The 23,981-nt window shown below is 41.6% G+C and overlaps 1 protein-coding gene across 19 annotated transcripts in view; it reads left to right on the plus strand.

Annotated features, from left to right (window-relative positions):
- The window catches only part of PTPRF (protein tyrosine phosphatase receptor type F), a 378,483-nt gene that overhangs the window by 104,650 nt on the left and 249,852 nt on the right, over positions 1–23,981 (plus strand). The window contains exon 1 of one of the 19 annotated variants that reach the window (XM_032117431.1): positions 14,587–14,672. The exons of the other annotated variants lie outside the window; for them this stretch is intronic. The gene's annotated coding sequence lies outside the window, so the exon portion shown is untranslated. Of the gene's footprint in view, positions 1–14,586; positions 14,673–23,981 lie in introns of those variants that run through there. 19 annotated transcript variants of the gene reach the window in all.

A 23,981-nucleotide genomic window follows, 5' to 3' on the forward strand; every position in this document is an offset into this window, starting at 1 on the left:
AGGACAGTGACATGGCAGGAGTGAAAGAGTGAGAAAAATGATAAGTTCCATAAATACTTGAATATGGTAGCTCCTTCAAAGGTAAAGGAAAAAAAAAAGCAAAATTAGTGTACAAATACAAGAAAAATGTGTACTTTTAGGGAGAAGAATCACATGTGATGCTTAGGCAGAATTTTCTTTCTTTGAACCCTTTCAGCAGTGGTGTTTGCAGGATTCCTTCACTGCTTCTCAGGACACTTAATCTCCTTTTCTTTGTGTGGTTGGTGAAGTCCCTGGGTTGGAGATGTCTTTGTGTTCAGACACCCCTGTCCATGCCACTTGCACTCACAAGTGACAACTGTAGTGATTTAGTGTCTCTGTCCCCCTGTAATGTGCTGACACCACAAGCTACTAATGCACCTTCTGGGCTAGTGAGTGTGTCTGCTGTCCGTGCTGGGGAGATGGCTTTGTTTGTCCTCCCCAAAGACTGGTGTTTATATTCCCTTGATAAAAGAAAAAGCATTCCAAGCATGCATTCAAAATGAAAACTCTTGCAGATCTGGCAGGCAGAACAGTATCACTAATAGCAGCAGATACTTAAGTAGCCTATTTTCATAATCCCACAGGTAGTTGTTAAGAGCATTTTCTCCTACTGGGAGAACATCTATCCTTCTGTTGAGCTTCTTGTCAGCTATCACTGTATTTATGACCTTAATGGAGTTTCTTGCAATTGTACCAAGATATAGGCTCTGTGTATATCCATCATTCAGTATTTTATTTTACATCTAGTAGCAACTCATGTTGGTGTAAACGAGATATTTGGGTTGCATCTGTACTGGTAACACAGACTTTTCCCATGTCCTCATAAATGCTCCTTCCTTGGTGGTAGATCTAAATTTAGACTAGCTCTGTAGCTGCATTTTGCTCTTCTAAATGAGATGATTCTCTTGGGCTAGATGACATCTGCTACTGAAGTGGTACCTAGGGCAGAATTAGTAAATCAGCCTTTTCAAAGCATTTTCCCAAATCTGCTGTGTGGAAGAGTATAGATTGACAAGCTGGTAACTTCTCACTGGGGTTTATGGAAATTACTAAGTCAATTATGGAGTGCCAGGAAGCTGTACAGTGCAGCTTGTTTTCTTTTCCTTGTATAGTTTTTAAATACATTGCAACAGTTTTGAACTGGGAATGGCATTTTAAGAGGAGACACTTTGGTGCCACTGTGAATAAACCACACAGTGCTGAAGAACCAGACTGTACAAAGGATTTCAGAAGCTGTTAATAAAAGACTGTGCTCATTGGTGATACAGGAGTAACAACTATGATGCAAGTCAGATTACAGTCTCATTATTTCAAAACAAAAGTTACCTGGGATACGTATTCTTGTTTTGATCAATAAGCCAATCTTGTGAAATATCAGAGTTTTGCCAGGAAGAATTAAGACTTTAAAATAAAGCATCTGTTGCTGAAATCTGAGCCTCTGATCTCTCTATTTAATCACTTGGTAAAGGAAGAGAGAAATAAAATGTTCTTCAAGTTTAGTTTAAAAAATAGCTTTTTTTGCATGTTGACCAGTAATTTGTAGGCTCTGGGAGGTGGGATAGGAGCCCTAATTATCGTGACTTAACATTCTATTAAAGCTTTATATAAACAAGCATTTTGGTAGGGTGCAGCCTTGTTGCCTTGAACACTTGTTGTCTAGAAAGCAACATCTAAGGATCGGATGTGAATCATGTGCCACCTCATGTTGTTCTTGTCAGAGTTTGCTGATGAGTGCTTTGCTCTGAACTACTTCCCAGAATAAATGGGAAAATGTTTAAAGAACTTTTGAGAATATAATCCAAACTCCATGGATTGTTCTCCATGGTTTTCCCCAGTTGGCAGGGAATTACAGGTCCTGTCTTGCCTCTGCACTGCCATCAGCTGTGATTCCTGGGTCAAAGGACAGGGCACAGAGACACAGCCTTTGGTATGGGTGAGAGACAAATCCTCAAAGGGATATTTTCAAAGAGGGGCTATCCTCATTGACAGAACTTTATCACATGTGCTGCTTGAAGGAACTTGGTCCAGGTGAGCTGTAAATTCTGAAAACTACAGTCTCTTTATTAAGTTTGTCATAAAAAGTATGGAAGCATGTGGCAGTGACTCTGATCTGAAAGAGAAATAGGAAGGGATTTGCTGAAACACAGCACTTACCAGAAGATTCTCCCTCTGAAAAGCTGGCAAAGGCTTTAACCTTCTTGAAACATTGATGATGAGGGAAGAGCACTGTTCTGGCTATGGAAGGGTGCTGGTGTTTTCCTTAGAGGTTGTTTTCTGCAGAGGGCATGGGTTTTTAAATTATTTTTTTCTGATGTTATTGAAATGCTATCATAGCCCCTAGGTGGGAGATTGTTTTGCAAAGGAAAATCAATCAAAACACTGCCTTGAAATACTTTTTAGAGGTTTTACAGTATGCAATAATTGGGCTGCTGTGGTAGATAGAACCTTTCTTGGAGAGATGATCTGGGCTTTACCAGTCTCTTCCCATCTCCTCCTGCTTGCTCCAAACTTGTTTTGTCACTAGCAGCAGTGTAATAAATCAGGAGTCTGCTTCAGGTCAAAGAGAATTGTGTTCTTTTTCTCCCTCTTATTTATTTTTAACTTGGACTGGTTCCCTGATCCAGTCCATGGCACAAAACTATTGATGCAGCTGGGGAGGTGACTGGACCTGGGCACTGTCACTGCTTAAGCCCTCAGTGTTGCTGAAAGATGTGCTTAGCAAATTATTGCCTCGATTACAAGAGATGAATATGCTACACTACACTAGAGGCTGTTATGAAAATTTGGGACTATGTGCCCTGGGTAGGAGTGAGCCTTGGTGATGTCCAAGAGTCCTCTGCTTCTTTTAAAAGAACCTGCTGTGGGTTTTGAAAGTACTGAAGTAAAAGTTAATCTATCTGAAAGCACAAGGTTGCACTCTCAAAGGTATCAATGATAGTACTGACCTATTTTTACTTAAAGAGTTTTGGCACCATGAAGTCAAGTCTCAAAAAAAAAAAAAAAAAAAACAACCCTTCTTTCTTTTTCCCCTTTCCTTTGTAGATATTGGGCAGTTGGCTTTCAGTTACATTCTTAGTGATTTGCCAGTGATATTATCACTTAAAGCTTTTTTTGGATCAACTCTAGAATTTTATTCAAAATACTTGAAGTATAAAAGGGGCAACCTCAAAACAGATGGATAGACTGGCTCTGCAGTGAAGGCTTGTGATGGATGCAATATTCAACTTGAAGAGATCTTGCAGGTGTGTTTTCCAGAAAGTGCATGCAATGGTGGCTGCATTTACATCTTACTGTCAGTGTTGTCCATGGAGACAACTGGTCATTGCAGGAATAGTGCCTTAGTGTTTTGAGATGGGCAGTGAAGTGTCTGTTGTTGTCCATTAAATCTCTTGGAGGGACATCAACTTAATTTCTTCTAGAGGACTGGAAAATAATGGGAGGTAGTTAGATTTTTAAACTTTTAGCTTGAGGAATAATTTTCATTTCATTATTGAAATGGGAGTGATGAATAATGCTGAAATCATATTTGTCCATATTAAATGGAAGCTGGCTGATTGTGCCCTCTCTCTTGAAGAAGTAGGGACATGCTTTTTAAACTTTGAGAGCAGATCTATGCTGAATCTCAAATGACTAGACTCATACATGTGTAAAGCACCTGGGTATAGTAATAGCAATCATTTTATTCTGCAGATTTCCTAGCAAAAATAAACTTAGTCTCACTGTTACATTTTTATTAAAAATTTCAAGAAGGAGAAGACACCTTATCTTCATCAACTCCCCACTTTCTCGGCACAGTCGTGCTGTGCTTGATGCTCCTGATGATATTTGTCATTAAATGGTGATTTTTAAGTTGTTTATATGAGAGATATCATGCTGTAGTCTGTAATATTGCTTTGCTTTTTACCTCCCGTCCACAGTTCTGAACTTGGCATTGCAATGTACTGGTTCCAGCTCTTGTTTACAGGTAGGAGAGCTCTGGAATGCAGAAGTAGAGCAGCGTGTTCAGTATTGGGGAATGTCGTAAAAGAGCAACAACACATTGATTTATGTATTTATTTTTAAATCTTGTCTTGTTTGGGGTCGGAGTGTTGAGGCAGTGCCTGGCAGCACCAGCACAGCTGATGGAAGTGGGCTCTGCTACTCCTTGGCTTGTGAGGGACAGTGGGCTGCAGCTTCTTGGGTTCACTTAGACACTGAACTCTTAATGGCCAGGAAGTGCTGATTTTGAAACAGCAGATTTTTGGGATAAGATAAAGGTACACAATTTTTTCTTTTTTGCTTGCATAAAAGAGGCTGAAGCAGTTTCATGTGAGACATGTAGGAGGATGGGGGAGAATCAACATTTGCCAAACAGAAAAGGATAAAATCTGGTGGAATAACAGAAACTTTCTGTGAAGCTAAGAGAAAGGGAATAAATAAAAAATGAAACCCCCAAAACCTGAAGAGATTTGCAGGGGAGGAGAGGAGAAGGAAAGCCACAGCATCTTTTTGTATCTAAAGTCAGTTCACGCAGATCAAGAAGTGTGCTTCTAGAAGCCACATGAGTGTCTCTGAATAACGTGTCTCTGAATATTTTGATGATTAGATTGCTCTTTTGTGTGTGTATGTGTGCATATAACAAGATTTTTCCAAAAACGCTTGGTCACTGAAGCATTCAAGCTGTGCAGCAGCTTGGCAGTACGTGCTTTGGTAAGTTAGTGGGCCAGCACTGTACTGGCGTTTGAAAGGTTTTTTTTCCTCTCTAAACCTTGGGTAAAAAAAGCTCAAAACAAAACTGGCTATGAGGTGCAGGCAGTGTAAAGGTGTCTGCGAAGCATTACGTAAACAGTCTTTGCTTATAGCTTAGTTGGTTCATTTTTTGGTGCATGTCAGAATATGTTTGTTCTTATAAGGCTGTGTGACATCATCCACTTAGCAGGGAGGTGTAAGACAGCAGAATAGTGTACGAGGTTGTTTCCAGTTGTCTGAGGGGTAAGCATTTTGCTGAGAGAAAGCAGAACAAAACCAGCTTTAAGGGTGGTGGGGGTTTATTTGTGCTTCATTGGAGAAAGTGTTGAAAGTCTAAATTACACTTTTCCTGATGGTTTTTTGAGCAAGGGTGTTGCTGAGAAATATGTGTGTGTCAGTGGAGTATTTGTAAGAGAGTGGCAGCAGGAGCTCAGAGGTCTGTTTAATTCTCCTCTTCTGTTAGCCCATGAAGCAAAACGAGTGGGAGGTCTGTGAAGCCAGATCAGTGTTGATAGGGGAGAGCACAGTTCCCAATGCAAGGATTTAAAAACTCTCTTTTAATACTGCATGAAAAGCAGAGCAAGAAGGTGTGACTGGGTGCAGGAGCCAGCAGGACTGGGGCTGGAATCAAAGCACATCTCTTGGGGTCTTGTGAGAGGGCAGAGAGAGTAGTGCATCCCTTCCATGTCCTGATGTCTGTACTGGGCATCGGTCTGGATTCCTCCCATGCTGTGTCCAGATTTGCTCTAGTCAAACAGGATTTGGGCTCAGGATAGTGGTAGTTGCATGAAATGTCATGTGCCCGGGCTTGTGAGAGGCTGGGCTAATAATCCAGACGGGTCTTCTGACTTGGGGCACTGTGAGTCTGAACTGGAGGGCTGTGCAACAAGCGCAGTTGTCTTTGGCCATGTGGATCACGGCAGCACTGCCCTGGGCTTCCCCGTCATAAAACAGCAACTCCAGAACCCAAGGTTTCCGTCCGTGTGGATCTGAGATGGAGTGATTGAGGTGTGGATGTTTCTGGCCTTGGTGAGTTTTTAGGAGAATGGTCTGATTTTTCTGAAGAGGGAGCCACATGGTTCAGGGAAGGTCAGGCTGATGTGTGACTGGGCGCATGGTTTGTTTCCCTCTCCGAGGTTTCTTTGTTTCTGTTTAGTATTCTGTGTGCTGTGCTGAGACCTGGGTCTTGTTTAATCAGTTTGGTTCTGATTGCTTCCTTGTATCCATGGGTCTCATCTTGAATTTGGTGTTTTGCATTACAAATCTGCTCTCCAGAGATGGACAGGATATATAGCTCCATCTGCCACATCCAGTTTTAGCCCTTTTTCACAGGGCCCTGTTAACAGGTGACATGCACAGTCCAACGAGATTCCAGCTAATTGCTAGTGTGTAATTAGGAAGATGAGTGCCGACTGGACCCTCTTCTGCAAAATGGAGGAACTGCTGCAGGGATGGGGAGTACTGGCAGGACCTCCTGCTGCAGCTCCTGGATTCACTCTGTCCTGAAGCCTGCCTTGGCATTGCAGGGTGAGATGAGGCACAGGAGCTGGATTATTTCTCCTTGTGTGCCAGCTTCTAAATGCCAGAGGAGACACAGGGAAGCAGATGTCTCATTTTTGTTCTCTTTTGTTTTGAGACATTTGGATGACAGTGTTCTTGAAATGGTCATTTATGCTATTACTGCTGTGAGAAAGAGGTTAGTCTAAAATCAGTATGTGGAAGTACTAATAAATACAGTGTTTATGCACCATCAGTGGATAGATGACTATTTTGATTTCTTATCTCATTGTTCTGCTAGAGCAAAACCTCTTGTTGCTACAGGATTATAAGAGAGCATATTTATATTTTTAGGCTTTTCTTAAAGTAGAAAAACTAGAATTCAAACGGTTTGCAGCCTTTCTCTCCAAAATGGTGGGATAAATTGTTGCACTTAAAACTAAAGGTTTAGTGGAATTTTAAGATTAAAATTAGTCCAGAAAATGTTTGCAGGTTAATTTTGTTTTTATAGAAGCCTGGTAACTGAAATCAGCATCTGTGTTTTCAAGATAGCAGTATTTGCTCTTCAGAGTTTCATAGTGGATTTTGTTTGTTTATTTTTCTTGTTTTTAAAATCTGTTCTTGCTAAATAGTGTCAGGGAGGTAGAGTGTTACCACTTTATAGTTGGGGAGTGCAAGGTGCAGAGATGAAGGCACTTGACAAGGCTGTGAAAATCCTTGCACTTGGAGGCAGGGAGCTCTAGATCTGCCTGGCTTCTGGGAAAACAGCCACTCTGCCCTGCTGCATCAGATGGAAAAGCAAAGCACAACAGGGAGCTGTTGGAGACTTTCAAAAGAAAATTACAATGGGTTCAGCATAAAATATGTGCATGGTGTCGTTTTTATAGAAATATGCTTATATAGATGTAAAAGACACACAAATGATGAGTGAATACATGTGTGCATCATGTTTAGAAGTCCTTTGGAAAGAAGCTCTTAGCAGGTCTCTCTTGGAGTCAAGTAAAAGAAGTGAGATCTGCTGGTTGAGTAAAACCTGGGGAGTCCCACCCGCTGAGGCCTCAATCTCAGTGCAGAGGAAGCTTAACAAGATCTCATGCACTGGCCCATCTCTGCTTTTAGGCAGCCTTTCCTGAGATTTTATAACCCTGTGCTGCTGTCTCATAGCATAGACAAAATCTGGTCATCCAGTCTGGGAGGGCCCCAGGGAAGGAGCTTGTGAACTGTATTTTGAATGCAGTGAGTTAGTTTGTATCATCTACCTTTAGGTACGCATTTTCTTTTGTATACTTGATGACTTGGACAGTTGAAACTAAAAGCTCCCCTTGAAACAATATATTGAGAGATGAAAGTTTTGAACAAGGGCTCTGGCAGGTAGTTCTGAAACACAAGTGTAGTTTAAAGCTGTTCTAAAACAGCTGTAATGACAGTACTATCATATATTGCTGTCAGAGAAAAACACAATTTCTTCCTCTGTGGGGAGAGGGAAGTAGCTGGTTAACAGCTACAAACTTACTTCCCGAGATTTACCTCTTGAGATGAAGTGCTAAGGAAAAATGTGAGGCTTTCTTATCAAATAGGCATTGTTAGTAGTATGTTACTTGCTTTGCTGCCAGGGTTAATGAGGTGACTGGAGGCCAAGTAAATGTAATGTATTCATAGGTAATGGTATTAAAAATGAAGCCTGAAAAGGCTGGCTGGCAGCCAGTCTGGGATCCCCCCATTTGTCACCATTCCACTTGGAGATAAGCTGTGAAGAGGAGCTTCTGTGAGAAATGGTAGGTGAGGCAAAAATGTTTAAAGTTGTAGCTTACTATTTAATTTCTAATCGCCACCAGGAGTGCTGGTGCCTGCTTGGTAGTTTATTAGGTAGTGTACTGTAAAGTTGTTTCAGCACAGGCAGCTGTGGTCTGTCAGAGTTGCACTTACCACTCACTTCCCACGGCTCATGGAAGCTGATGTCTAACTTGACCCACTATTTCTGCTGATCTTGAGTTGTGTATAACACTTCTCAGCAGAAAGACAAATTTATTATAAAATTGGATATGAAGTCTTACATAGCAGCCTGGTGCAAAACCTAGGTGGGGTGAATTTTATTAGTGTTCATATCCATAAAAGTTAGTTCTAGAGATTGTAAAGGATGAGAACACTACTGTAGTGGATTTACGGTGTTTCATGAAAAAGATGCCTGCATCTAGAAACCATGATGTTAGAGTGGGGCTTTTAAATTATTACTTAGGCTGTTTTGCTATCCCACTCATTTATGAGGTGATGCTTTGTGTTTTTAATGTATGTTTTTGTTTTGATTCATTCTAGTTTCACAGCTATGGCCTTAAGTAATCGTTCTGAATAAAGCAAATCTGTTTTGGTTATGTCAGCAGGGCATTTAATGTCCACTCAACTGCTAATCATTCTTCAATTTGTGCAATTAGAATAAAGCTTGGGTCATAAGTGGTAGAAATATGAGCAGGTCTGATGCTGCTATGCTCTTATCTGCTCTTAGTTTATGTGCTACGGAGGTGATTCTAGTCTGCTCCTGAGCCAGGGTGTATTTACTTCAGCTTAATTAAGCACCAGCCCTCCCAGTGCTTTGCCTCCTAGTGCAGTCAGTGATCTTGATTCATTGGTTGGTCTGGAAGAAGATAACAACCATGGCATAAAGGATGGGGTGTTTTTTCTTGCTGGTATGTGCTCATCACTGCTAAGTGCTTCCATTGATTACAGCAGCATGAACACAGCTGAAAACAACACGGTTGGTGGTTTCTAGGAATGCTTGTGCTACCTTTTACCAAGCGCTTGCCTTGTTGCTTGAGGACTTTATTTTGAAACAGAAGAGGAAATGTCAGGCAAACATGTGCTAATGCTTGTTGTAATTGGTGTTTGGAGGGGCTACGTGATGACTCCCCACGGTGATTTCCCAGCTGTACATATTGAGCATCCCTAGCAAGCAGGCTCTGGTTGCTCTTGGGGTGCACTGGAACCAGTCTGGAGAAGCAGAGCAGGTACAGGCACAACTGAGGTAGCTGGGTGGGTGAATGGAGGTGCAGATTGTGCTGCAGTGATTGTATGTGTGTTGTGTCATGTCACGTTAGCCTGAACTTTGAAATGGCAGGTGAAAAGCTTCAGCTAATGCTCCTTTAATAATTAATTGATGTGAACAGGCACATCTTTGAGCCATTTTCATTTTATATGGTATGATAGACTTTTGATTAATTACCCTAGCTTGTAGAGTTGTAATAGATTAGTGTCTTACTTAAGGGAAGGAAAGGCTGTACTTTCCTTGTCATTGACCAAGCTCTAATGGATCAGGCAGGCTGAAGTGCATGCACCCTCACAGGCACACAGCTCCCCTGCCATGCCACATGAAAAATGTCAGTCTCTCTTGAGTGCATCTGTTTACCTTGTTATGTGTTTGGACTGGACACACCACCATAGGCACTGCTGGAATAGAAATTAATTCTTGTAAAGGGCCAGTAAGCTAATTTAGGCCCCTTCTTTCTTAATCAACTTGGCTACCTCATGTTGTGCCTAATTGAGATTACAAATTGCATCCTCTCAACTGTCTTGGAATACACTTGAGCGTGAGGAAATGCGTGAGGAACGATAGCAAAGAGAGAGGAAATGCGGACGTAGGCAGTGATGTATGGGACCTCTGGGGCTAGACCTACTGGCAGTCAAATTGCCCATGTCGGCTTCCTGATTAGGCTGGTTGCCTTGATTAGGGCAGGGCATGCTCTCAACAAGGTCTTAAATGCTGCTGCAAAACGGCTTGGTTCTGCACCTGTTTAATCTAAGTAAGAATGGTGTATTTTTATTGAATTTAGTATGAAAATGAATGATACAGTGGCCTCTAGGGCACTCTTGTAATACGATTTTGTATATAAAAATGGCTTTTCTCTTCCCCATGTTTTTGTGAATGGACAGAGTAAAGACTGCCTTTTTCAAACTAGTGTTGAACTGAGAGTGTTTGCAGTTCGATCTTGTGGCTCCATCCATCTCCATCTCCCTTAGATACTATTAGTCTGAGATAACTTGGCACTGCTTGGCAACCTTTCATCTCCAGCGCACGTATGGCTGTCCCCGAGATGCAGCCATTGCTCTGAAAACACAGTGGAGTCAGAAAAAAAGCTTGAAAGTGCTTATTAATGGTTCCTTGGTTGTTTTGTAAATGGTGTCCCCCACAGGCAGGGTAAGAGAGCCCAGGAGTAACAGAGGTGCTCTCAGCAGGGGTTGTATCAAGCACATCACAAGGATTTTCTAGTAGCACCATGCTGGAGCTGGTCTGGTTCTGGCCACTGTTGTTTCTTACTGTTCTTCAGCTGTGTGAGCTGAGATGAAAGGGTTTGTTATCTGATACTTTCTCCAGAAGTTAATAAACGTAAAGGACATTTTGCATTCTCTCTGCCCCCTAGATTCAATTGCTTTGCTTGGAATGGTTCAGAAGACTTTGTGTAGTTCAGGATTCAAAGGCACTTGAATAAACTCAGGGTTTAATAAACAAAAGATGGATGAGATGGTTCACTGTTTTTCCCTGCACATTTGCCTAAGGCTTTCAGCTGTCCAGAAAAATGACAAACTACATCAAACAGAACCAGTTATTGGTAGCAGGGTGTTTTTTTTAATATTTCATTTCAAGAAAGTTGCTGCTAAGGTGTTTTCTATAGCTTCTGATACACTCTATTGGCAAAAAAAGTCAAAAAATCCTGTTTGAAAAGTCTGTGATGATAATCATGAATTTACAGAATGTCTCTTGATGGAAATCTTTCTGTATTAATGCTAATTAGAAATGTTTTAAAGGTAACATTTAGTAATATTTTAGCACTGTCGCCTGTAGTAGGATTTTGACCTTTTCATTGCCCCTGTGAGTCTGGGTTATTAATCAGGGAAATTGCACATGAGACATGAGGAATGTCTGAGATAATTTACCAGATTCTGCAGGTCCTTTCTTGTGGACAAAAATATCTAAAACTTGGACTTCTTTAACTTGTAGAGGAGTCAAATTACAATAGTTGTACATGGTGTGTGCTTTAACTCTCAGCTTGCTAACAGCTCAAGAGATTGCTGGCTGCTCCGAAAGCTTGGAAGGATATGGGTATGTGCTGTTACAAACTTGGAGGGGTTAAGAGGGCTTGTAGTTAATCCAAAATATAAAAATGCAGCAGCAGCAGAATTGCTTCAAGCTCTTTCAAAAGTCCTTTCAAGTTAAGATGACATTGCTTTTGGTTTAATATAATGAATTCACTAAAGCAAGAAGGCACTAGCTGTTCTGCTTGTTCTCACTCTCTGGTGAGGAAAAGGGGGCTTATAGGATTCTCGTTTAGCTAAATAAAGTTTGACTTGCATGTAGTGTGATAAATTCAAGTAGAATGCTTTCAAAGATAAAGAGCCAAGTGTCTGCAGCTTTTGTGCCTCCAGTAATTTGCAAGCAGCTCTTTTGGACAGTTGATGGAAAAGGTTTTGGGGATGGTGGGCTTTCCCAGGGTACTTGATCTGTTGGAAAAAAATAATCAGCTTTGCCTGGTTCGTGCAAAGGACTGTTGGTAGTTATTCAGTCTTGGTCTAAACGATGGCTGCTGCCTCTGAGTCTGCTGTGCCTGTAGTTTCACTTGGCCTTCCACCTTCCTGGTGCGTCCTCCCTTCAGGCAGTGGTTTGATCAGCTTTTTCTTTCCTATTTGCACAGTGGAAAAATGAAGTCCTGCTGGCTCCACTTGTAGTGCTGGTGCTGCTGAGCAGCAAAGGCTCTGGAGGAGGCTGTGGGATGAGCGCTTGCAGGTTGAGTAGTGGAGTTTGCCAGGCCCTTGAAAGGGTGCCCTCCTCCCAGCCATGGTAGAGAGTCAGGATTGATTTTGTAGCTGAACACCAAACAGGACTTGGGGCACAGTCCTGCTGTGGATCCCGTCCTCGAAAAGGGGTCAGGACAGGCATGTGGCAATGGTTAAATGGCTGGCAGTCAGTGGTGAACTTGGCAGTGACAGACACCGCAGTGTATCCAAAAGCTTTGTCAAATAATCAAAGGATATGGTTCTCCATGTTTGCTGGCAGAGAAAGGTACAGAGGGATGTTTGTATGTGTGAAGTCCTGACAGTTTATTTTGGCCCTTGGGAGATCTCTTCTTGCCTTTGCTCAAGAAGGGTTCCATTTGCCAGGGATGGTCACTTTGGTTCAGCTAGCACTGAGTCTTAACTGGTTTTTAATGAACACTGTCAAGGAATAGGCATACTTTTATTTTGTATTTTTAGTAGTTCTATCAAACAATGGATCAGTCTGGCTTCCTTAGGAGATGCCAAGTCGCAGGCACACTCATTTGGACAAAGGCAGATTGCCTTGGCTGTCTGAAGCTTGTAAGTCTTGGTGGAAGAGCAAGCCCAGAATACTTTATCGCAATCTACACCACCATGACCCATGTTGTGAGGCTTTAGTGCTTCTGTGGGTAGGACAGAAGCACACCAGAGTGGTGAGGAATCTGCAGCACCTTAAGCAGCCTTATACTGCTGGTGTCCTCAGTGTGACCCAGAAGGTTAATCCATCAGGAATTATGTTGTCTGTGAGCTTGGAGGACAGAATAAGCTTTATTCTGAACAGCAGTGCTTCATGAGGGATAGCTATTCAAATTCCTTCATGTATTCTTTTTGAAAGGGCTGTACACAAGTTATTTCTCATAAACCACCTGCATGCATAAAGCACATTTTCTCTTGCCAGCATGTAGAGTTGGATGGCTGATCTAGCCCTGACAGTGCCTTGGGTACTTTGTTCTTTTGCTTAAAAAGCTGATCATTGATACTTTTCCAAATGTTTCTGTGTCTTTAATGTTAGTTCAAAATACCTAATGCATTGCTCCTGCAGACAGAGAGGATACCAGCTGCATCAGGCAAGTTCCTGTTCCTACCCTACAGTCAGGAATGGCCTGTGTTCTTCATGGAAGAGGTTTGAGATTCATTTTCATTAGAAGACACTGAAACAGTGGTAAAGGGAAAACTAAAAGACAGATCCATGAGTCTGTCTCAAAGCCCTTTTCAGAAACCTTCTCTACCCTCTGAAAAGAGAAAATTACCTTGTACGTTGCATGTTATTTAGGCTGAGTTTTTTCCCTCACACTTCAACTCTCAAAGAACTTTTCTTTTTAAAGGATAAAATATGAAAATAAAATTTAAACCCAACCTGTCAGCAAAGGGCAATGCATTCTGAAATAAAGCCTCTGGGTTTTGAACCTTTGCTGGTTGATCCCTAAAATGCTGATAATGGGGTACTTCCCTGCTATAACTAGGTCTGGAACACTCAGTGGATGCTTACCAGGTAGAAAGACTTATGAGCCATGGAGTAAAGAAGCAAGATGCTTCCAAGAAGTTTCTGAGAGAGCATCCAGGTCGGTGGGGAATGTCCTAGAATTTTTAACATGAAACCTGTAGCTCTGTCTGCAGTATCAAACCTTTCTCCTGCTTGGAAGTGTTGGATGATTCTGAAAGATGAATGCGTTTTTTCAAGCAGCTGGCGGGCTGCTTTTACTGCAGGGCTTCTGTGTGAAGAAGAGAGACTTCTTCATTGCTCTGTCCTCAACCCATCCCATTTTGGGGTTTTTGCTACGTGAGATGGGTGAGAGCACTTGATTCTACTGGACCTGCTCTGACCTTCCCCATCAGACACACAGTGTTGGCATGTGTCACTTCACAAGAACTTACACTGGTGGTGTGTGTGGCATGCCAGGAGCAGAGCTGCCCATTTCCTGACAAGGATCCAGTGGTAGAGCAAGTCCTGTACTTGATGGGTGGTATTCCCTACACTTTCTAAAATTCAATGCTTTGATGGCAGAAATTGGTGAATGAGTGCATTCCAAGCATAGGCTGGTCTCCCTTCTGCAGTGTGCATACTAGCAGCTCCTTCTGCAGGACTGTCCTGACCTTGTTTATTTTGGACTTAGGCACCGTAAAATAGCTTGTTAATTGCTGCTCATTTAGAATTATAATTAGATGTTACCAGATGAGTTCTGTAATACACAATTAAAATGTTATAAAAAATTTTGTGGCTTTTAATACTTCATTTATTGGTTAAAATTTAATTCAGAGTACACTGATTGCAAGCTCTCTGTGTATGTGCATAATTATTAAAACCCACAAGGGTAAAACCAAAGCAGGTTTGAGTGATGCAGAATCCATGCACTGCCTGGAGGTCAAGGAACCAGGGGTATGAGCTCTGGCATTGGATGACTTTGTCCTGCTTTTCTGTAGCCTGAATAAACATAGGACTAGCATGAACGTGGTGTTGTGTGCTCTTGCTGATTGGGCAAAACCACCCCTCTGCTCACACCTGGTGCAGGTCCACTTTAATGGGCTGGGCACGCATCTAGAAGTGATGGACACACAGCTGCAGACTTGGAGCACACAAACTTTCAGAGGGAATGTCATCAGAGCCACTTTGATGTATTAGTCTGCAGGTAAGAAAAAGCTTGGACATCTGGTGGCATTGCATATCCAAAAGTAAATGCTTAAAACTTGGACCATGTTCCCCATAAGTCGCTAAGAGCTTCAGAGCCATTTTTTGTTGGCAGCTGAGGAGTTGCTGTGCTGCTGTTAATTTAATATGTTTGGATTTGATGAACAAGGTGCTGCATTTTATGTCGTTAGCTCCATGCCAGCATCAGCCATGTGGAGGAAAGAAGGGGCTGTTCCTCTTCTTGGAGCTGTACTTAAACTGGTCCTCCTTAAGCTTTCCTTTGTTTTTCGTCAAGTGATGTAATGTCTTTCCCCTTTAGGATCTGTTCTGTTTTTCTGCTGGAAGCTTTTTTCCCTTCAGGATTTTATATTCTGGCAACTAACAAAATTAAAATAGCTTTCCTCCTAAGTACGCTAAAACGTACATTGAATGTGATTTCAATGGCGCCAAGTATGCATTTCAGCACTCTAACGCACGAATGGATTGAAAAAACAGCTAGCAGTAATTTTCTTTCCTTAGGTTTTACTGAATAATATCCCAAGAAGCTGCACATTATGTATTACCTCTTTATGTGTTACTCAAGGTCATGTAAAGGTGGAGGCCTGGAAGGAAAGAGTGAACGATTTCAATAGCAAAGCTCAAAGTTGCTGCAGATGGCATATTGGATGTCTTATTTTTCAAAGGTCTTTCCATCTGCTATTGGCAGAAGTCTCTATTAGAAAAGGGCAGTTTTGTGTGAGGTACATAATTTGTTTTTTAGGTTGATCTTTTATTAGAATTCGGGTTTGTCTTGACTCAGACCATTAGCACAGGACCATTCTCCTGGTAAAGAGATTGCATAGAAGTTATAAGATCTGAGTTACATAGGAAATGCTCTCAAAGTTGGAGGAAGAGTAGCTTTTAAAGACCAAATTATAAAAATCAAAAGGAAGCTACTGTCTTGTGGAAATAGAAGTACTGTAGTGGTGAAATTTGTTTGTTTGCCATTTTTCCTTTGAATGCTTTACTTAAGGTTGAATTGCAAAACTTACATTTTTTAGAGCCGTAGGATGTGATGGAGGACCAAGAGGTGAAGAACATCCCGTATCTCTCTATCTGTGCTATGTGAGTGCTGTGCTGAATGTGAGAACTGATCTCTCCTCCTGCCTCTCCAGTGCAGAAATAACAAAGGCACTGGAAGTAGCTACATAACTGCCATGCACTGAATACCCTCGGTTAGCAAAGCATGCCTTTTCTAGTAGTCAGAAAATTGTTGGTTATAAAAAGCAAAGTCATACATAATCTATGATAAATTTAGTGTGGATTTTATGGTGGATGAGGAGGGTCCGTGGGAGGTTCAGGATCACGCAAGATGCAAGGAGCAGCAAGTGCTGTGTAGGGGTGGTGATGTATCCAACTCACCTGAGAGGTAATAATGTTTACTTTGGCTTTATGTTTTGGATTTCTTTCAGGGTTGGCAAAGGCGATTATTATAGCTTCATTAAGATGTGCAGAGTATTGTTAGCCTTCCCAGCTTTTCTCATCTTTCTAATCCGAAGCAGATGAGGTTGTGCATCCTTGATAGGGTGTCAGGCAGCACGGATCCACAGCCATGTGGAGCCTTCCTATCTGCTGCCTCTTAAGTGCTTAGCACTTAGTGTGGTCCCCACATAAGAATTTACTTGCAGAATGTGAGTGTGGAAGCAGATTTTGGCCTGTTTGAAAAGTCCTGGCATTTGCTTTGTGGCGTGAAAGATGGAAGATGGCTGGTCCGTCCAGAAAGTGTTGGATTTGCTGCAGCCTTGATGCAGCTGTTATCTCAGTCCCTCTGGACCGGAAACAAGTAGGAAACTACTGCTTTGATCTAACAAACAAAGAAGACTTGTAAAATATATTAATTGATTTTCTTCCATCAAACGGTTTTGAACACACAGCCTTAGATCTGAGACAAAATCTGATGTGTATATGTTTTATGTATCTTATTGTACAGAATGTGATGCAAAAAACCTGAATTTAATTTTTAGCCTGAAGTGCTACTGAAGGAGAGAAGTAGTTTGGAATAAAAAATTAGGAATAGAAATCTTTATATTCAGAGTTAAGATTGACTTGCTACCATTAATTTAGGATTTGACAATTTGCAGACCTTTGGTTTCTTCATCTTCAATAAGCATTATATTACACCTAGGGCTTTTTTAAATTTACATTTCTTTAATATGGCTTGGGTGCTGTGTTGTATATGCCACCTCAGAGGTGGTTTTCTTTTGGTGAAGCAAAGCTAGGGGATCTTAGTAGAAGGAAAAAATAAAAAGGAGTAATCATAAATTTAGCATCTTATTACAATAAGCTTGATTGCATCTTGGTTTCTTTAGAGGTTACAGAAACAGTTTTCATTTTCATACAGAAGGCAATTGCATGAAAGTTGTGCTTTCATAGTTCCTCCTTATTAGTTGCGGAGGGAATTTCTGGGTGCTGTCTTCAAAATGCCAAAATGCCTCCAGAGCCAGCGAACTGCAGGATGCTGGGGGCGTTCTGCATGGAGAGAATTCAGTTTAATAAATGTAATAAGTCCGTTTACCCTACTGGGCTCTGTTAACTACCTGCATATAAACTGAGCATACATAATGTTTGGGCAAAGGTTATAGAAGCAGTTTGAAGGAAAGGCTAGCTCCAGAGCACACTGAAACAGCAGCTATTCTTATTTTAGCCCTCAGTAACACACACAATAATGGGGTTCAAGCAGTATCTGTGGCTGAGACAGTAATAACAACTATGATATAATTAACTTCAAAGCCCTTTAGGAGAGAATAATTCCAAAATCTAGCATTGAAAATGTTCATAGTTTCACAAGATGAGAATTACAGGAAGTTTAATTGGATACATAAACCCTCCAGCAGGGCGTAAGTTGTCTCCTAAATGATAGCATTAGGAAGAAGGCAGCCCCATGGCAGCCTGCTCTGTCTTCTCCTGCACAGGTTAGTGTTGGCTGACAGGGGCTGGCTGGGATGGACGGGGATCCCATCTGATGGAGCCGTGCTGCTCCTCAGCTGGTGGTGCCCATGTCTAGAAAGGATGGCAGCCAAGATGTATTTGAGAACTTGGCACTTTGTGTGTGCTTGGTGGACCTGTGGAAAAGGATTATTGTCTCTGTAAGCAGGATCAAAGCAGTAAGTCCTTTTTTACTCAATTGCCACGTGTGACAGTGGCTGCGAGACAGTGGGTGGGGGGTTTGTCACCAGCATGTGTGTTCTTTCCAGAGCCTGGCTTAAAATAGCTGCAGGCACAAGTAGTTGCTCAGGATTATTTAATCACTCATGTCTTTGTCAAGCTGCCTGGTGCATCATCAAGGTTGAAGGTGTTTGTGGGCTCCTCACATACGTCTTTGTGAGTGGCCATGACTGTGGTGGATGTGGGGCATGAATACATCAAGCTCAGAGGGGACAAGAAGATTAAAGTGTTGAGAATGATGGTAAACTTCAGAAAGGGTAGCTTACAAGAAAGTGAACAAGTTACTCAAAGCATCCTTAATATTATGATGGGAAAAAGTAAAAGTAGAAAAGAAAAAGGGAGGGTGCAAGGAGGGAGTGAATCAGTTCCCTGATGTGGTTTGAAATCAATAGAGGAACATAAGAAAGCAAGCTGGGAAAAGCAGTTAAATTAGCAAGCAGTTAGTTGGGAGTAATTCACTCTAGGTAGGTGGCAGGCTTGAGAAGCTGTTTGAGATGAAAATTTGGAAGCCCAACTCCCATTTATCAGTAGTAGAGTATATAAAGTATAATGAGTATAAAAGGAAAATTGAAAGATTCAAGGTGGGCTTTGAAGAACTGCTGACTATACATAGAAGATAAATAATTTAGGCAAATCAGTGCCATTGTCTTGTGTGAAAATTTGTCTTGGTGGATGATAGGAGGTTAAGGAAGGCAGTTAAGGAAGAGGAATGAAATTATTACTTTGCATCAGTTTTTAACCACTGAAAATGTTGTAGAAGACTTGGTACTAGTATTGTGCCCAGTATTTCTAAATATAAAAGCTAAGCAAATTCCAGAAATTGAGGTCTTGGCAAAAGCAGATTTAGAATAAGCTGTTAATCTGGAAGGCATTAAGTGAGCAGACACCAATAGTATGCTATGATACATAAAACATAACTGAACTTCCAGCAAAAGTAAGGGATTTTTTGTTAAAAAGAAAAACTTCCCCCCGCCCCCCCAAAGAAAGTTCTTTATGTACCTTGTACTCTGGTTGAAGCAAAAATAACTGAGAAAATAACACAATATCTGAAGATCACATTCTCACAGGGTCCGACTTTGATGGATTCTGCAAAGGAAAATTTCTAGAAGTTGCTCAAAATCTCCAAGCCAGAGAAAAGGCTTGCTCAGATTCTGGGAGGTCTCTGAAAAATTTTGACGCTGAGGCCTCTAAGGAAGCTGAGTAGATACGTGGATAGAGTAAAAGCATTCTTACAAAGAGGAAACTGATTTAATTTTGAACTAGAATTGATTCAGGATTTAGTTTGGCTTCAAGCCGTTAGACACCGTGCAAATCCTTGAAGGGATGGAAGGACAGATTATCTCTCATCTGGTCAGTCATTTGCATTCTTGCTGTTTTGATTAAAATTAGATCTGGTGCTCAGTGGATGTTAGGTCTGCTCTGCCTTGCATGTTCTTCTGTCAGTCTGAGAGATGCAGAAGCAGCGTGTTTGGCACTGCTGGAGCCAGATGCAGGAGTAACAGGACCACAGCTGTACAGTCAATGGCACTCAGCTGTGGTGTGTTGTAAGCAGCAAGCCCAGAAGGACTGCGTTTCTCAGCTCTCCCTCTCTTTAGTTTAGAACCACCTGTCTGCACCCTGAATGTGCAGAACTTAATGCCCTGGAGTTGGGTTTAGAGGAGAGGACTTAGTACCTTGTGATTTTAGTCCTTCCACTGTTTTCTGTTGTGCTGAATTCAGTCAAGCCTGTTCTGGCACAGTCATTTGTATTAGGAATATACTGTCACGTGTACAGTAATTTGTAGTAAAAGCACGGAAATTCTTGCTTTGTGGAAATGTCTGACTCATGAGCACATTTCTTCACATTAGTGGAGTTTGCTGATAGTTAAGGAATAGGTGAATTTACTTCTATTATTTTTTGTGGGACTTTCTACTGCCTTGGATCTGTAATTCATGCATCTGGGTGCACTGCTGGGCCTATTCTGTAAATGTAGGAGACCTCTTTTGGAAGGCCAATATGCAATAGTTTACTTCTTTTAAGGAGACTTTATGGCAGGCATTAGGAGCCTTTATGCTTGGGTAGGGTGATCTACAGCAATCTGTGCTTAGTGCTCACTGTGAGTGATAGCTGGGCTTGTGAGGCTCAAGGCTGATCTATATTTTAAGTGGATGTTTTAACTTATCTCCATAGTTATTTAACGGGGCCCTTCATAATCCTTGTTCCAATGGAAAAATTCTTCTTTCTTATCTAGTATTGTCTGCAGGCAATGACACCTTCAGAAATTAATGTCTTCAGAACCAATGTAGCCAATAAAGCTGACAGGAATATTCAAGCTGTGCTTGTATTCTGCTTAAAAGTGGCTCTGCTCCTCTGCTTGGGTGAAGTTGGGATTACATGTTCAGGATCACAGTGACCTGTAGCTGGGCCAGCTTGTGCTTAACGCTTCTCAGTTTTTCATGCTTTATCAAAATAAGGGGAATCTTTTTAAAGTACTTTTGAGTTGTTCTTGCTGTTACATATATTGCTCCATACCAATCTGCCTGTGTTAGTTTGTTGGTTTGTTTTGGTGTTTTTTCCCAGATTATGGGATGTTTTGGGTTTTCTTTTTGTTTTTTTCCTACCCCATTTTTATTTTCTTTCCAAACAGATGATGAAACATTTTCCTTCTGGGAAAAATACTTCTGGGGAGGGGTGTGTTTCCCTTTTTTCTTTTGACTGTTTACTGAGAATATTCAACATAAGCTTTTTTTTGTTTTGTCTCATTCTCACAGTTATGTGCCCATGGCTAATTATACTCCTCCACTCCTTTCTTGCTGTTTTGTATCCTTCACGTACTTACAGATAGCTATCAAATCCTTAGCCAGTCTGTCTAGTGTATGTGACTTAACAGAGATTTTTATCCTTCCTGGTTCTTGAATTGCTTTGCTCATCCTTTCTCTCCCGATGGTTTGAGAGTCTTGTAACTGAGAGCACCACACTGATGCTCTGGGCCTGCTCACACCTGGGTCCTGGAGTTGGTACCTTTGCTTGTGTGGCAGTCTCTTTAGCTTTTGGCCTTTTTACTGTATTGCAAGTTCATAGGAAGTTCCTCCCTAAATCTATTCTAGTGTTGCCATCGTTGCCATCTTCATATATCTCCCCACTGAATCTCTCTAATACATTCCCTGCATGTGGGAGTTCGGAGTGAAATGAGACTCATTTTGTCTTTTTTGGCCATATTGCTGTACTCCCCAAGTCTCTTTATATTATATTTCTCACAGAAAAGCACAAAGAAATCTATGCTAAAGGAATACTAATGTAGCGAAGTGAAACATTCAAAAGTCATTAGCTTGTGTGTAACTGTGCTTCCACAACTTTTAATGTGTGCAGTATGATGATCTTGAGTTATATGGTGTGTCATGGTTTTCCTGTTCCTCCTCCTGAGCACAGATGAGGCATTATGTACAGAGCGAAGCAGCTGAGCCGTAGCCAGTTATTGTTCTCACTTTTAACAGAATAAAGAGCTGCCTTAATGCTCTGTGTGGCACATGATCGCCATCGCTGGTGTGGCACCCCAGAGTTGATCAGGTGGTATTGTGTTGATTGGCTCCCTCTGGAGCACTGGTTTCCCTTCAGGTACTTGTGTAAAATATAAAGTAGCGGGTAGGGGTCCAGGAGGCAAATTTAATTATGTTGCACATGCAGTAGTGCTGGGAGAAGCTGATGTAGTTTCAGCTCTGTCTTTACCATCGTCTGGGTGGTGCCCAGTTGGTATTTTCTGACCTGTATCCTTGGGCTTACCTCAAGAATGCTCAGGAAGTTTCTACCTTGAAAAACAAACACAATTGTTTCAGGTTCCTTTTTGAAAAGACACTGTTACATCTCCAGGTCAGATAAGGACATTGCTTATGCACTGGGCTCACCTTCCTACCCTGTAAGTTTCTCCAGAGTCTCTTTATTGTGTTTCACAGCAAAGGCAGTGTCAATACTCACACACGCAACGAAACCTGGCAGTTCTGTGGATGTACAAGGGTTCCTGGAGGGAACTTTTTGTGCTGACTTCTTAGATTGTTTGGGTTGCAAAGTAGCTTAACCTAAAAAGTGATTTTAGTGCAGTATTTTTGTCCCTGGTTTGGAATGGGCAGGCTTGCTTTGGGGATGCTTTTCTTCACTGTGCCAGTCTTGGCTGGTGACTCACGTGACACTTGTTTCGGTTCAGTTTATCTTACAGAAGAGTTCATAGAGGACATAAGCTATTCAGTGCTGGTTTGAAATTCCTCTTGACTCTTCAAAGTTGACTGCTTTTTCTAATCTCTTCGCTGTCTCCTGTGAGACGTACTCATTGCCAGAATTTCTTAGTACCATATGAGCTGTTGGTATTCTTGGCTCTGTTTTAAATGAGTCCAGCTTTTTCTGCCTGCCTGAAAGAAACAAACCATGTAGGTTTCAGAAAACGTCCTCAAGACCGCCTCTTTTCCATCCACCTGCCCCACAGCAAAAACTGATATATTTAAATGAAGAATGCTAGTTTTTTCTTGTGCTTTCCCGCTTTCTAGTTTTCTGCCAAACTACCTCACGGTAGCTCTGACACTGAGTTTGGAGCAGAGGCAGGAGTTTAGCTTGCTAAACTCAAAGCTGTTTTTACAAAGCCATCTGGAGTGCTTAGCCTCAGCCTAATTTTGGGTTATGTAGTCTAGAGTTTATAATATTGCCAGGACCAGATGCAGAAGGAGAAATGAGAATGTACGTGTGTTTTTGAAAAACCTTCTTGTACAGTGTCTGGGCTCCCAAATGCAGTATTAGTTGTGAGATGCTGGTCAAAGCAGAGAGATTAAGTGAGGCCTTCAAATGATGGGACTACGGTCGTCTGGTGTGCAGTAGATCAGTCCAGATGGAAGAGAGAGCAGCCTGAAGAGGCATGAGGTTGCTGGGGAAAAGACACATAAAGACTTGTAGGAGCATTATTTGTTCAGTTGCTGTTGTAGTTGATTTTGCCAAAGCAATACTGACTTCGTATTTGTTCAGCTTGTTACCAAAATCTACCAAAATCATCTGGTTTTTAGCTACTTTTCATCCAAGCTGCCTTCTGCCCCAGGAAAGGAATCATTTGGCATTGGTTCAAGATTGCTGTTCAACACTGTCAGAGTAACACTGGCCCTTGTAAGGGTTAACTGAGCTTCAGCTGTCACCCTTGCTTTGAGTATTGGGTTTTCTTGTTGTGAGAGAGCATCATCCCTTCTGAAAAATGGGAAAGCTGAACCACTGGGAGAAGCTTTTTAATATTTTCACTTTCAAAAGAGAATGACAGCTACTGAGATTTATAAAATTTTAAAACATTCCAATTTAAAGCTCTTTAATTATTGAATACAGACAACTTTTCCATAGGCAGAGCAGCCATGGAAAGAGGAAGTGGCAAATTTTGATCCTGTTAAAGGCCAAAGGTGGTCTATTAACTTTGGACGGATAGACAGCAGCCTGGCATAAGAAAATCTGGCTTTTCTACCAGATGGTTAATTATGTAGAGCACTAAACAGTTGAAAAAGATCAAGTCTATGAAGCATCTGGTAGGGTATCTGACAATTCATCAGTTTTGCATGGTGCATGCTGGTATGTATCTCATGGGCTGGAGAGGAAAGTTATAAATCTGTTGAAACTGGAGAGAAGCTTGATCACATTTGCTGAAAGAAGAGAGAAATCAAGAGACAGACCTATTCTTTAACGGAGGGTTTTGTGTTCCTGAGAGTTACTTCTGAATGAGGGCTGTGGAGGTGCCATTGACACAACTCTGAGCAATCTGCGCTCGAGATGCACCGTTAGATGAGGCACTTTTGTTGTTAATGGAAGTGAATGAAAGAGGAAAGGCTCTCTGAAAGCTATTCATCCCCAGTGTGGTCTGACAAATACTAAGATGTTTCCGCACTACCTGTAAAACTCGTTCGCTGTCCTTATCTTAGAGAGTTCGACACATCACTAGTTTTGACACAGTAATTTCAAACCTTGGCGTTCCCAACCTCTCCCCAGGAAGTGTAGCCTCTTAGGATTCTGGCTGCTGTTGAGCCAGATGTAATGCTGCTTAAAGTGCTTCAGTGGGTTCCCTTCTCCAGGCAGCACAAATTAGCCCTGTACATGCAGTATTTAGAAACATAA

Source organism: Corvus moneduloides, chromosome 9 (assembly GCF_009650955.1).
Source record: "Corvus moneduloides isolate bCorMon1 chromosome 9, bCorMon1.pri, whole genome shotgun sequence".
Lineage (NCBI taxonomy): Eukaryota > Metazoa > Chordata > Aves > Passeriformes > Corvidae > Corvus > Corvus moneduloides.